We start from the raw sequence: 16,062 nt of genomic DNA on the forward strand, positions 1-16,062 counted from the left end.
GGCCCCACACCAAGAGAAAGAGCACTACGTGGAGCCCAAGGGAAAGTCCACTCAAATTCCTATCCAAGATGTGATTACAGTGATAATGGGAAATATCTGGGGCGGGGGTGGGGGGGTGGTGGTGGTGGTAAAAGTACCGGATAGGCTGATTAAAAACTTACTCTGCTCCCAGGTTAAGAAGTCTGCATTATTCTGGTCCAGCAAGAAACCTGTGTGACAGGCCATTCATTAAAACAAGTGTTCCTCCTTATCCGCGGGCATATATTCCAACACCCCCAAGTAGACGCCTGAAACTGTGAATGATGCACAGTCCTATATATACTATGATTTTTTTTCTATACGTACATAGCTATGATAACATTTAACTTATAAATTAGGTGCAGTAAGAGATTGACAACAATAATTAATAATAAAATGGAACAGCTGTAAAAATATACTGTAATAAAAGTTATATAAATATGATCTGTTTTAAAATTTCATATTGTATTGTACTAACATTTTTGTGATGGTTTAAGATAATAAATTGCCTTATCAAGTAAAAAACTTTCACCTTTCACTTAAAGGAAGTACTTTATGACTTCTCTTTGGCATATCCAGATTGCCAGTATCACTAACACTTGTGATTTGGGGACATTATTCAGTAAAGTAAGTATTACTGGAACACAGGCACTGTGATACCCCAATAATCAATTTGGTAACCACAAGAGGTGCTAAGTGACCAATGGGCAGGTGGTGCAGACGCCCTGGACAAAGGGATGCTGCACATCCTGGGTGGGACAGAGCATGACAGTATGACATTTAAAACTTGAATTGTTTATTTCTGGAATTTCCCACTTTATATATTTGAACTGTGGGCTGACCACAGGTAACTGAAACTGCAAAAAGTGAAGGTGCAGATAAGTGAGGATTACTGTATATATTTTTATTTGTCAGATTATCACATAACAGGACACTAGATCTGGACACAGCCAGAGTATGGCTCGCTACTCAGAGCAAAGGTCAGGAAACTGCAGCATGAGGACCAAGCCTTCCCATCCCCACCTACTGCATGTGTGAATAAAATTGTATGGAAATGCAGCCACACCTCTTTGTTTATGAACTGCCTGTAGGCTGTTTTCACACTGCACTTAACAGCTAACAGAGTTGAGCAATTACCGCAAAAACAGTATGACTCACAACGCTCTAAGTATTTAAGATCTGGGACTTAAAAAACAATATTTGTCTCCCCTTAAACTAAAGAACCCTAGTTTCAGGTCTGGATGCAGCAATGTGATTGTTTCAGGAGTAGCACAACTGCTCACACTTTCTGTGATTCCCTAGAAGGTCTCACAAGACCCAGAAACAGTTATCCCCATGTTAATGTTTATCTCAGGAAAAGGGTAAAGAACAGGATCAGCAAGTGGAAAAGACGCAATGAGTGCAGTTTGTCAGCAAGTAGGCACAGGTTTCTACGATCCTCCATGGCAGGCACACAGGTTGTACTGTTCCTCCAACAGTGAGCATAGCCCAATGAGTCTCAAAGTGGAGATTCGCAGGAAACAGGTTAGATAGGTGTATTCACCTGCATGGCCAGCCATGATTTCCAAAACTTCAGACCCCCAAAAGGAAACCAGTGCCCACCAAAAATCAGTGTTTGCACAAGTTATATTAACAAGTTGGTGTAGCATTGTTGGTGCCCTCGGTGTACAAACAACCTTAGTAGTTTGCAACAGAGGAAACATTCCAAGGGGTATGTATGTCCCAGTCACATGGCAGGTCCTCCTGAAGATAAGCTAGTGTTGGACATCTGGCCTGATGTGTTAACTCTTTCCCACTCAAGCATGCAGGTTTGGGTGGTCTCCTTGGAGGGAAGATAGGACAAGTTCATGTGAAATAGGCCTCAACATACCTTTAATGGTATGTTGAAGACTGCATATAGATACGATATAGTTCATTGGTAACAAATAGATGCGTGTCTCTGTAGCATCTGTCCTCTGAAACAATACCTGATTTTTTTTTGGAGAACCACCTCTAAGTCAGAAATTATTTACAAGATAGACCAATTCTCTGTTTCTGAGTTGGATCCTAACACCTTATTCTATTTTTCTGGCCACAGGGATTGTTTCAGAGACTACCGTGTCATCAAATTTATGGCAAGAAGAGACTTTTATGGGAGGTTACTAGGTAAGAAAGTTTTCTATGCTTCCATGATAGCTATTTTTAAAAAATGCCATTTTCCCTTCATTTCATTTAGTGTGCACTAATGCAGCCTGGATGTCTGCCAGTCACAACTGTATTAATGATACAGTCCAACCTCAAAAGTAAATAATAGTAAAGCTATTTACTATTATTACCATAGTAAATGATAAAAGTAATAGTATACATATATATATACATATGTACATATATATACACACACGCACACACTCTTCTGTTTAAGCCAATCTGAGCTGAGATCTTTGTCACTAACAATAAACATTCCTGACCAATAAAGTACCATCACTCCTCTTTCACAAGTGAGAAAAAGGTTAAATAAGTTGCCTGTAGTCACAGTTACAATGATAATAGAGCCAGCTTTCAAGAGCAGTTTTCTTTGTGTCCAAAACTGACACATTGTTCTCCTAAATCATGCAGCCACTAGAGCAGTGTCTTGTTGATTTCATCCTGCCCCCCAACCAGAGTCAGCTGTGTATTTGAGACCTACCACACCTTCAGATACTACATGGGAATCTGTTTTAGCATCATTAATTCTGTAGCTATTTCATTCTTGCAAGTTGGGAATGAATATTTGAGCTTTAACATGAAAACAGAGTGGACACAGTTCTTTGGTTTTGTATTCTCCTCCTCCTTAACCACTTCATGTATTATGTTCCACTTTTTCCTCAATACTTATGGAGTGAAATAGATAACTTTATTATTCTGGGATACCTGAAGAACTTCAGATTTTAGGTTCAAAAGTTAAATCTGAATAAAAACAGTTAGTTGCATGTCACTACTAGTAAAAATCATTTCGGATGATTCACTGGGCTACTCTATAATCGTATTTATCAAATATTCAAGTTTATGTATAATCTCATATTCACATGGGAAAAATAACTACTATGTATGTCCCCAGAAAAAAAAGGTGAAGTATAACTGGGGGAAAAATCTTTTCAAATATTCTCATACTGTGAGCCTATTATAAGTGCAAAAAGATTAAAGGTATAGTATAAAGGTGTGTATTTAAATGACTACAAATAACCATTTAACTGGAGCTGCCTATGGTACATCAGTAGCCCCTAAATGATCAAAGGCTATTGCTGCAGGCAAGGTCCAAAACCACCTGCTTATACAAAGTACTTTAGATGACAGGGCTGATATTATGCACGTATATTGGTACTCCTTGAAACAATGGTTAAAAATTGTTTTAAGCATCTATCCCAAAATGACAGAAGCCAAACAGATTGAGAGTTGAGTTTGTAGTTCTGCTACCAACTTATCCTTTGCCTGTGTACAAAGGTGATCATTTCTTAGTTTTTTAAATAAATTTCCTATCCTGTTATTGTTATCTACAGCAGAAAAGAAGTCATGCTATATTGGAATTTAGATGGGCATCCTTTCACTCACCCCATACAACCCCAGCAAAAATTGTGAAATAAGATAGCTTTGTTCTTTAAGTCCACTATAACTCTTACCTTTGTATAAAAGGTATAAATAAGAGTGTAAACTAGTTACACTATTATTTTACATGTTTAATGCAACTGCAGGAAGAAATACATATTATAGCTGACTTAATAATCCACATATATGTGTAAGTAGGTAGATAATAATTTGTTTTAATTGTATATCTTAGTATATATTTTTATTAAGTATATAATTATTTATTACATATGTAATACACTATATAAGTGAAGCAAAAATTATATATAAAAATTCTCACTTGCGTATTATGTAATACACTGTGACTTTTAAAATTCTATTCTGTATTTTTTCATCTTTATTAAATGCCTGTCACAACTTGAATTATCAAATTGATTTCAAACTTGTTAATGAGTTATGACTCATAAATTGAAAAGCAACAGTTTACATTAACAAATAAATATTCATCAATGTCCCAAATTTCTAGTTAAGTTACATGGCAACAAGGATAAGAACCAATGAGAGAGGCTTCATAGCAGAATATCAGCCATCAGACGAACAAAGGAATACTTACCTGAATGTTTTTCCTGCATTTGGGAGATTCTTCCACTAAGACAGTTTCTTCTACTTGCAAAGCTCACAGTGGGACCACACATATCCCAGCCTCCTTTTCAATTAGGTGTGACCAGGATGGAATTAATGTTAGCCACTTTCAGGCCTGTTATAGGTCTTCTCGTGCATGGTCCTCATTTTTAATCCCCTGCCACGAGGCGGATCAGCAGAATGGTCTTAAAAGCCAGAAATTGAAAATGGAAAAACCACAAGCTGGAATAAGCCTGGATACCTTAATCACTGTTCTCTGTATTTAGATGTGTGTTTCATCTATTTCTTATGATTTTTGATGCATTTGGATATATGTTCATATAGCTTTCTCTTTTTATGATTTTTCTTTGCTTATTTCTCTTTTTCCTGCCTTAGATTAATCTAAGTTTCATTATTCTCTTCTATTGATTTGGAAAATATACTTAGAATTTTTATTCTTGAGTGTGTTGCACTAAAAATGTTAACAAACCTAACTGACCTGAAGTTAACCAACATCACTGCCAAGGTCCTGACTTCTCTACTTGTTTTCCTTCTGATGGGAGTTCATTTTCTTTTAGTACTTATTTCACAGAAATTCAATATGGAGTGAACTGCTTAGTGTTTGTTTGGTATACCTTTATTTCATTTCTCTCTTACATGACAGCTTTGCAGGATAAACACTTTCATACTAACAGTTATTTTTCTCTATATATTTTAAATAAACTATTCCTTTGTGTTTTCATGATAATCTTTGTTCTCCTAGAAATTTACACTCAATCTAAGATTATTTTTATAGATAAGTCATCTGTTCTTTCTATTGGCCCTTACAATTTTCTGTTGTCTTTGCTGTTTTTCTCAAACTTCTGATCATACACAGCTTCTTTATCCTGGGACTCCTGAGTTTTAATAATTCATGGCAATTCTCAGATATCTCTGAATATTGACTCTCTCCATTTTCTATGCTCTTCTGGAAAGCCTATTAGAAGTATGTTGAAATTTATTTTTCTACCCATTGTTTCTTAATCTCTTTTTCATAGTTTCCATCTCTTAATCACATTTTTTGCTATTTTCCGAAGGACGTACTCAATCTGTCTTTCAGCTCATTAACAGACTCTCAGAGTAATCTAATAATCTATTTAAACTACACACTGCATTTCTAGAATTTTTCAGTTTTGATGGTTATTTGTTTATAGTGTTGTTCTATTATTTCATTGTGGTTATTGTGTGGGGGTTATATGTTCCTATATGGTTTATCATTTAAACATACAATTTATACTAACCTTTTTAAAAAAGAATTATTTTATTCTCATTTGAGTTAGAAGGAAAGGGAGCAGACAGAGAAACATCAATGTGAGAGAGCAACAATGATTGGCTGCCTCCTGCACACTCCCCAGCCAGAGACCAAGCCCAAAACCTGGGCATGTGCCCTGACTGGGAATCAAACCAGTGACCTTTTGGTTATGGGATGACAATCCAATCAACTAAGCCATACCAGCCAGGACTCTACTTACCATTTTACATTTTTCTAGTGTTTCAAGTTCTTAGTCTTGAGAAAAGTTTAGTTCCTGTTTAGTATGTCTGCTTACTCTTTCTCCTGTGGAATATTTTCCAAAGTACTTTATAAACTTTTTGTGTGAGATTATCTGCAACAAGGCTTGATGTTTTCTTTCATTTTTGCCGCTGTTGTTTTTGTTGGGGGGTGGGAAGTACTCTGCACTGATTGGAAAAGTGTCCCCTGTGGAGATATTCTGCATTTGCTTTGACCAAAAATCCAGGAGCTTCACAAGCAGAGAGCCAATTTTTATATTAATTTCACAGTTTATATTTCAATATACCTTTGCATTGTTCAAGCTTTAGGCTTTCACTATTTCCTTTTAGTTTGGGGGAGATTTTTTCCCCCAATCACATTCCCCAACAGGAATAAGCTTCAGAAAGATAGAATTTTCTAGTCCCCATTTCACAGAGCATTTTCAAATTTTTACAAAGTTTGGTTTCAGCTTATAATCTTGCATGGCCCCAGAGCCACATCACCTACTCCAACAATGGCTTCAGTAGCCCATTAGCTGTTAAAGCCATCATCTCCATCTACCACATACTCATCCCTAACATTTTACCCAGTTTTACAGCATTGATTTGGATTTTTACTGCTCTGCTTTCAGATTTTTGGTTGTCATCTTTTCCCCTTGATAGGTAGGAATTTTTCTTCTGTTCTTTTACATTTGAAAGGAGACTTCCAGCCAAGATGGAGGCATAGGTAGGCATGCTTTACCTCATCACACAACCATAAGAAGGATCTCAGCTAATCTTGGAACGAAATACAATCAGAACTGCATGGAAGTCTGATAACCAAGGATTTAAAGATGAAATATTTGTCCAGACTGGTAGGAGGGGTGGACATAGAGAACTGGAGTGGAGTGGATGTAGTATGGCAGCAGCAGAGGATCAAGAAATCCTACGTTCACCTGTGCAGATAAAGGCCGGGAGGGACACTTGGGGAGCCAGTCATCCCAGCCCCAGGCCAGACTGTGCAGCCCAGGATTCCAGTGCCAGGAAAACAAACCCTCGTAACATCTGGCTGTATAAACTACTGGGGCTTGGGGCAGTGTAAGAAATTGCCAGTCCCTCAGGAGGGTACATTTATGGGAATTGCACAGGTCTGGAATGTACGCAATCCAACCACTCTAAGATTCAGCACCAGGGCAGAAGCTAGAATGGTGCCAGTTGCAGAGGGAAAGCGGGGGGCAGTGACTGAAAACGGAGTGAGGACCTAGTATGTGGCATTATTCCCTCTTAGACCCCTCTCCCACATACAGCACCACAAAGCAATGAAGCAGGTTGCCCTACCCTGCAAATATCTAAAGCTCCACCCCTTATAATGTAACAGGTGCACCAAGAGGAGTCAAAGCATCTCTATTCAATACACAGAAGCAAGTATAGGGATCCTGACAGATTGAAGAGACAAAGAAATATGGCTGAAATGCAAGAACTGATCAAAACTCCAGAAAAGCAACTCAGCAAAAATGGAGATAGCCAATTTATCAGATGCAGAGTTCAAAACACTGGTGATAAGAAGGCTTAGAGATCTCACTAAGTATGGCAAATGCCTAAGTGAAGAAATGAAGGCTACACTAAGTGAAATGAAGAATAATCCAGAGGGAACCAACAGTGAAGGGAAGAAAGCCAGGGTTCAAATCAATGATTTGGAACAAAAGGAAAAAATAAATAGTCAATCAGGACAGAATGAAAAACAAGAATTCAAAAAAATGAAGAGATTAAGAAGACTATGGGACCCCTCCAAACATGCTAACATCTGAATCATACGGATACCAAAAGAAGAAGAGGAAGAACAAGAAATCGAAAACTTATTTGAAAAAATAAAGGAAGAAACCCTCCCCAATTTGGTGAAAGAAATAGACATACAAAACCAGGAAGCACAGAGAATTCCAAACAAGTTGGACCCAAAGAGGATTGCCCTGGCTGGTGTAGCTCAGTGGATTGAGTGTGGGCCTGCGAACCACCTGATCACAGTTCCATTCCCAGTCAGGGCACATGCCTGGATTGCAGGCCAGTTCCCAGCAGGGGACTCACAAGAAGCAACCATACATTGATATTTCTCTCCTTCTCTCCTTCCTTTCCCCTCTAAAGATAAATAAATAAAATCTTTTGAAAAAAAAAGGATCATACCAAGACACATCAAAAGTAAAATGCCAAAGTTTAAAGTTCAAGAGAGAATCTAAAATCAGCAATAGAAAAGAAGAGTTACCAGCAAAGAAGTTTCCATTACAATTATTACTTGATTTTTAAAAAGAAAAAAAGAAAAAGAAAAGAAAAAGAAGAAAACTGTACAGGCCAGAAGGGACAGGCAAGAAGTACTCAAAGTGATGAAAAGCAAGGACCTACAACCAAGATTACTTTAGTAAAGCTATCATTTAGTATGGAAGGGCAGATAAAGTGCTCCCCAGATAAGGTCAAGTGAAAGGTGTTCATCATCACCAAGCCCTTATGATATGAAATGTTAAAGGGACTTCTTTAAGAAAAAGAAGAAAATCAAAACTATGAACAGTAAAATGGCAACAAACTCACAACTATCAACAAGTGAATCTGAAAACAAACACAAAAACAAAAAACTAAGCAAACAACTAGAACAGAAACAGAATCTTAGAAATGGAGATCACATGGAGGGTTATCAGTGGAGAGAGAGAAGGGGGAGAATGGTATAGGAAACTAAGGTATAGGAAAGGTATAGGAACTAAGAAGCATAAATGGTAGGTACAAAATAGATAGGGGGGGTTAAGAATAGTATGGGAAATGGAGAAGCCAAAGAGGTGAGTATTGCTGGAGGGGAGAGGGTACCAGATGGAGAGGCGCAAAAGGGAAAAAACAAATTGGAAAACTGTAATAACATAATCAATAAAAATACTTTTTAAAAAAGATTTTATTTATTTTCAGAGAGAGGGGAAGGGAAGGAGAAAGAGAGAAAGAGAAACATCAATGTGCGGTTGCTTCTTGAGCACCCACCACTGGAGATCTGGCCCACAACCCGGGCATGTGCCCTGACTGGGAATCGAACCAACAGCCCTTTGGTTCGTAGGCCTATGCTCCACCCACTGACCTACACCAGCCAGGGAAAAAAAAATACTTTTAAAAATTAAAAAATAAATAAGTCCAAAAGGAAATGTTTGGATTATGTTTTAAACAGCATTGCTATTTGTAGCTGAACATGACTCTATATGGCCTTATGATGATAAAAGTGTTTATTGTCTTCTTTTTCCAATTAATGAAGTTTCATAAAATATTTTGGCTAATGGAGAAAGGTTTCTGATTAGGTCAATTACACATAACTTGGAATTCCATTCTTATAAATAAATAAAGATAGAAACAGATCTAGTAAACTGAAACATTTCATTTTCTGGGTCAACTTAACACAGAAGAAAATATTTGATAAGTTAGAATTAAAATTTAAAACTTCTATTAACCAAAGACAATTTAAGGAAATTAAAAGCAAACCTCAAGCTTAGAATAATATATTCAATGCATATGAGCTCTGTCCAGAAGGCATCCAGTCATGTAATACGAGAACCAGAGACATTTATTGAAGAAGATGCAAGATACAAGAAACACTGTACATAGAACAATGATGCCTCAATCCCCTTCAAAGTAGGCTCCCTGGGACCTCACGCAGTTTTCCAAATCACCATCAGCTGCCTGATCATATTTTACTGAATTTCATCCATGGTCTAAAATCTCTCTTCTCTCAAAGGTGATTTTTAAAATCTGGGCTGTAGAGGGGCTGTCACCTGAGTAATTTTATGTTTTAAAAAACTCTGAATGAGACATGATGCCTGAGGGAGCACATTTTTGTGATAAAGCTGCCAATCACTAGTTGCCCATAGCTTCAGCCTTCTGAATCATTTGAATAGTTTCTGTGGAGGAATGTTCAAACTTAATGCAAAATATGATTCAGATTCATTGCTCTACTTGCTCAGTCATTTTGAATGCCACTGAGCCACAAAGTACACATCTTCACTCAACAGCATCTACAACCCACACTGACTAATACAGTGAAATTGTCATTGTTAACACATGTCCATTCCAATCCACTCCCCTTGGCTGCCAGGTTACATCAATATCGCACAAACTGTTCTTATTATGTTAACAATAGCTGGACTTTTTCTGGACAGACCTCATTATATATCTGACAGAGAACTTGTATTCAGAATATATAAAAATTTCTTTCAAAATATAAACTTTTATAATAAAAATGGGCAAAAGATAAAAATACACAATAAGATGTATAAATGGTTAATAAGCACATGAAATTAGCCAATATAAGTATTCGTCAGAGAAATAAAAATTAAATTTACAACTAGATATCATTCCATACCTATTACATTAGTGAAATTCAAACCACCAAATTTTTGTGCACATGTAGAGCAACAAAAACCTCCAGACTTTCAGGTGGGAGTGTAAACATTACAACTACTTTGGAAATTGTATGCTAGTTTCTTGTAAATTGATTGTATATCTACCTCATGACCCAGTAATTTCGCTGTTAAGTATTTATCCAGGAAATGAAAATATAACCTCCGAAAGATAACATTACAAAATTTTACTTTATTTCTAATAGTAAAATACGTAAACAACCCAAATGTTTTCCAAAAGAATCAATAAACAAAATAGATTCTATTTATACAATGAATTACTCCTTAGCTTGTAAAAACAAGTAAACTACTGGTTGTCAAAATAACTGCATGAGTCAAAAATATTATGTTGAAAAGATACTCAATGTCACTAATCATAAGAGAAAAATAAATTAAACCACACTGAGATATCACCTCACATCTGTCAGAATGGCCATCGTCAATAAATCAACAAACAACAAGGTCTGGTGAAGCTGTGGAGACAGGGGCACCCTTTTGCCTTGTTGGTAAGAATGCGGACAGGTGCAGCTACTGTGGAAAGCTGTATGGAGACACATCAAAAAATTAAAAATGGAACTGCCTTATGACCCAGTGATTCCACTTCTGGGAATTTTCTGAAGAATCTCAAAACAACAATTCAAAAGAATATAAGAACTCCTTTGTTAATTACAGTGTTATTTATAATTGCCATGGTGTAGAAGCAGCCAAGTCCATTAGTACATGAGTGGATAAGCCAACCATAGGACACTTACACAATGGATACTACTTGGCTGTAAAAAGAAGAAAATTTTACGCTTTGTGATAGCATCAATGGACCTGAAGAACATTATGTTAAGTGAAATAAAACTGTCAGAGAAAGAAAAATACCATATGATCTCACACATGTGTAGAATCTAATGAACAAACTGAACTAACAAACAAAACAGAGACAGACTCATAGAGAGCAGGCTGACAACTCTGGAGGGAGGGTGGTTAAGGGGTGGAGGGATTGAGCGATAAGGAAAGAGGACCCATGGACATGAACAACAGTGTGGTGATTAAGGAGGGGAGGAGGGTATAAGCAGGTAAATGATAATAGAAGAAAATACAATAAAAATGTTTTTAGTTTTCTGAGACACACTTCCAGTCAAGATGAAGGAATAGGTAAACACACTTCACCTCTACATATGACTACAGCAAAAATTACAACTAGGCTAGATAACAAATATGATAGATTTGTTAGAAAATTGAGCTGTGTGGAAATCTAACAACCAAGGATTTGAAGAAGCCACATTCATCCAGACAGGTAGGAGAGGCAGAGATGTGGATGCATGGAGAGGTGTGAAGGGGCGCAGTGTAGCATGGAGTGGAGGTGGAATGGTGGTCCTACATTCAGGTATGATGGATAAAAATCAGGAGGGATATCTTGGAAGAAAGAGATCCCAGCCCCAGACCAGACCACCCTTCCCAGGGTTCCACTTTCAGGAAGATAAGTCCCTATAACTCCTGGCTATAAAAACCAGTGGCAGTTGGGGTGACAGAATGAACTCTAGGATTCTCAAGAGACTCTTCTTAAAGAGCCTGGAATGGACTTAGGACCCATGCAGACCCACCCCCTGCCCTGAGATTCAGTACCAGGGCAACAGCTGGAAGGGCACAAGTGGCACTTGTTCATCTCCAAACAAGTGACTGACAAGGGGACAAGTGCTGAGAGACAGCTTCCTACCAGGCAGTCTCCAGAGGCCAGGTAGTAGCCTAGTCCCCTCTCTGAGCCCTCCCACACACAGAGCTACAAAGCAGTGAAACAGGTTACCCCACCCTGATGATTAGCTAAGGCTCTGCCCCATACAAGTTTACAGGTGCCTCTTCTACAATAGGCCACACTACTAAGACATGAAGTCAAAGCAGCTCTAACTAATACACAGAAACAAACACAGGGAAGGTGCCAAATTGAGGAGACAAAGAAATATGGCCCAAATTAAAGGACATAACAAAAATTTAGGAAAATAACTAAATGAAATGGAAATAAGCCACCAATTAGATTCAAAATTCAAACACTGGTTATCAGGATGCTCAAAGAAATCATTGGATAATTCAGCATCATAAAAAGGACCCAGGCAGAAATGAGGGTTGCATTAAGTGAAATTAAAAAAAAATCTACAGGGAACCAACACTGGAGGGGGTGAAGCTGAGAATAAAATCAACGATTTTGATCATAGGGTAAAAAAAGCATTCAATCAGAACAGCAAGAAGAAAAAAGAATTAACAACAACAACAAAACAATGATAGAATAAGGAGCCTCTGGTACATCTCCAAAAGTACCAACATCCAAATCATAGGAATGCCAAAAGGAGAAGAGGAAGAACAAGACATTGAAAACTTATTTGAAATAATAAAGAAAACTTTCCTAATTTGGTGAAAGAAATAGACATACAAGTTTGGGAAACACCGAAAATTCCAAACAAGTTGAACAGAAAGAGGACCACACCAAGACACATCACAGTTAAAATGCCAAAGGTTAAAGATGAAGAAATAATTTTAAAAACCGCAAGAGTAGAGAATTACTTACAAAGGAGTTCCCATAAGACTGTCAGCTGATTTCTCTAAAGATACTTTGCAGACTAGAAGAGACTGGGGAGAATTACTCAAAGTGATGAAAAACAAGGATCTACAACCTAGATTATTCTGTCTAGCAAAGCTATCATTTAGAATTGAAGGGCAGATAAAGTACTTCCCAGACAAGGTAAAATTAAAGGAGTTCATCATTACTAAGCCTTTATTATATGAAATGTGAAAGGGACTTATTTAAGAAAAAGAAGAAAATCAAAACTATGAACAGTAAAATGACAAGAAACTCACAACTGTCAATAAGTAAATCTAAAAAACAAACTAAGCAAACGAAAAGAGAAGAATCATAGAAATGGAGATCAGATGGAGAGTTATCCACTGGGAGAGTGAAGGGTGAAAATGGGGGAAAAGTTGCAGAGATTAAGAAGTACAAATTGGAAGATACAGAAAAGACAGGGGTGTGTTAAGAACAGTATAAATGGAGAAGCCAAAGAACTTGTATGTATGACCCATGGACATGAACTAAGAGAGGGCAGTACAAGTTAGAAAGAATGGGTGTACCTGGTGGAGGAGGTTAAAGGGGAGAAAATTAGGACACCTGTAATAGCTTAGTCAATAAAATACATTTTTAAGAAAAATAAAAAAATAAAGATACAAAATAAAAAGCACCAAAAATATTATCTTGAATGAAAGAAAATAAACATGAAAGAGTATATATGAATCATATGAAGTCCAAAGTAGGCAAAACTAATTTAGTCTGATAGAAAGCACAACAGCGGTTGCCTCTGCATGTGGAAATGGGCTGGGGGTAACAATTTGGGAATTTATTGGAATGATGAAAATACTCTATTCCTTGCCTGGAAAGTTGGGGTTATACTAGCACATGTATTTGACAGAATATATTAAATTGTCCCTCTAACATACTGTTTGTAAATTTTAGCTATGGTCTAAAACCGCTAAGTATGTGCACAATAAAATTTGGGACAGATATTTTATCATTTTATCAACAAGGAGAAGCAAATTGCGTTACTCCAATATAGTTTTTCTGGAGTCCAGCTTGGCCAAAGGACCAGTCTGAATTTTTTCTACTTTTATCTAGCTTTGAAGTTCTGAACTTTTTCTATGCCTTCTAAAAGACAGCACAAAACTTTCTATTTTTACAGATAGCAAGAAAGTAACACTAAAAGAATTACATAACCACACAGCTATTTCACTCTTTCAACTGAATATCATCAAATAAAATTCTTACATTGCTAATGCTTTTAGGCTTCCTCTTAGTAGCTAAAACCAAGATTTTTTTCAGCATCAACTATAAAGATTATGAAGGTGAACTAAGAGGCAATTCTGTTGCTGATGTTTAAGGCCGAACCAAACACAGCTTGTCCATCTGTAGCTCTCAAATTTCTGTACCACCGTCAGCAAGAACAGTGAGAGTTTTGTTAATAAATACAGCACATTTGACATGGATATTTAAGACACACGGGGAGCAGAGATTTACAACATGCTGCCATTTTTACACAAAAGTTTCTGCTATCCTTGTAAAGTCAATGAGAAAGTAATAACAGTGTGCTCCCTGAGGAAATGGTCCTTTCACACATTCTGTCACAGCAGATGCAGCTGGTTTTTCAACTACTTCGCTCTAGAAACTGAGTGATAAGTCTTAGAAAGGCTTTGTGAAAGTGCCACATGCAAGGAAGAGCAAAGGGCGAGAAAAAGGATTGAGAAAAGATACGGAAGCAAGCAAGTCATAAGACTTAAGGATAAGTCATGGGCTTCAGTTAAACCAAAGACTTAGAAAATGTTTCTGAAAAACTTAAAAACTCTCTCTGATGCAAAGGAAAAGAAACTGCCTTGTTTTGATTTTATTTGATTTGCTTTTACAGCATAGCATTGCATAAAATAAAAGGAAAATAAAGAAAGTGAAACGAATAGACCATTTTTCTTTTCTCTTCCCTGATAATAGAGTTTGGCAGTCTCTGTTCATTTCTAGTTCAAAGACAGAGATATAAAAGGAACAAAGCTGTTTCCTTTCTCTGTCTTTCTAGGATTATATCACCTCGTTTCTTGATTTCTTCTATTATACTTTAGTGTAGGTCACCTTAATTTCTCACCTGAAAAGGCCTCCTAATTTATCTTCAGGCTACCACTTTTTTTGCCTTTCAAATGTTCACCATCTGCTACTCAATGTTATCTCATTAAAACACATAATACGGTGTGACTTGCCTTAGGAATGACTACCTCTTGGAGGCTCTGATTGCTCCAGACTCCTCTTTTAAGGCCATAAGTTTTGGGTTTTTTTTTATAGGCACTATTCTGCTTCTCTTCCTTGTAAAAATGATAAGTCTTGAAAGTGTTAGGTTTAGGTGGGTATATCTTGATATGGGAGGTTATCCCTGTCTGGGTTCATACAAGTGGCCAGTCCTGGCCAACAAACACAAAATGAAGTTTCCTGGAGGGCATCTGAGAAATCTTGTCCTTGAATTGAACAAGGAGGGTAAGGAAGAAGAGGAGGAGGAGGAGGAGGAGGAGAATGGAAGGCATGAGACTAGAGTAAAGAGGGATAAGAAATCAAACAGTAAAGATTTTTCCCCTGTATGCTATTCCTTGCTTCTGATATAAGTTGTGTAAATAAGTTACATATAAAAATATTGCAGCTATCATGCAACCATGTGGGTAAGGGAGAAGGAACTGCAGAAATATATTCTCAGTTCTGATGTTGGCTTCTTGAGGCTGGGGGGGCAGTGCGGATCTTGCATGACTATGATTCCTGTCTCTCTATCATGTTTAATTGACTCCAGGATCATGAGGCCTCAGTTACTTCCATGAATATGCAGACTTCTTTCCCACCTCACAGCCTTTGTCAAGCTGCAATGTAAAGTGTATGAGTATATATTGAAATTATAAGAAACTTAGCTCACTTAGCTCATTTTTATTTCAGTATTTGTACATTTATTGTTGCAATTGTCCAACAATATCTTGAGGAAGGAACATCATTTTATACAGCATACGAAGCCCCATTGAACTAGTTACCTTTGCATTCACCATCGCTTATGCAATATGACCAGGAATTGAACCTGCAACCTTTTGGTGTATGGGATGGTGCTCCAATCTACGAAGACACCCTGCCAGTGCATTGCTTTCAATGGATATGTCATTTCCTCAGAGAAGTTGTCCCTGGTAATCCTATGTAAATTATAACTTCATTATCTTCTCACACAGCTTAGTGATAAGTTTCCTCATAGCCCTTGTCAATATTTGAAATGACTTTGTTTATTAGCTTTCATTCCACTACCAGTAGGACCTATAACAAAAGGGCTGTAACTGTCCTTTTCACTCTTAAATCGTCTGTACATTGCCCTATGTCTGAGGCACCCAATATTTCTTGAATGAATAGATGGAATACAGAATGAAAGCA

The sequence above is a fragment of the Sturnira hondurensis genome, unplaced genomic scaffold, assembly GCF_014824575.4.
Source record: "Sturnira hondurensis isolate 20B ecotype Veracruz unplaced genomic scaffold, ASM1482457v3 Scaffold0000880, whole genome shotgun sequence".
In the NCBI taxonomy this organism is placed as follows: Eukaryota; Metazoa; Chordata; class Mammalia; order Chiroptera; family Phyllostomidae; genus Sturnira; species Sturnira hondurensis.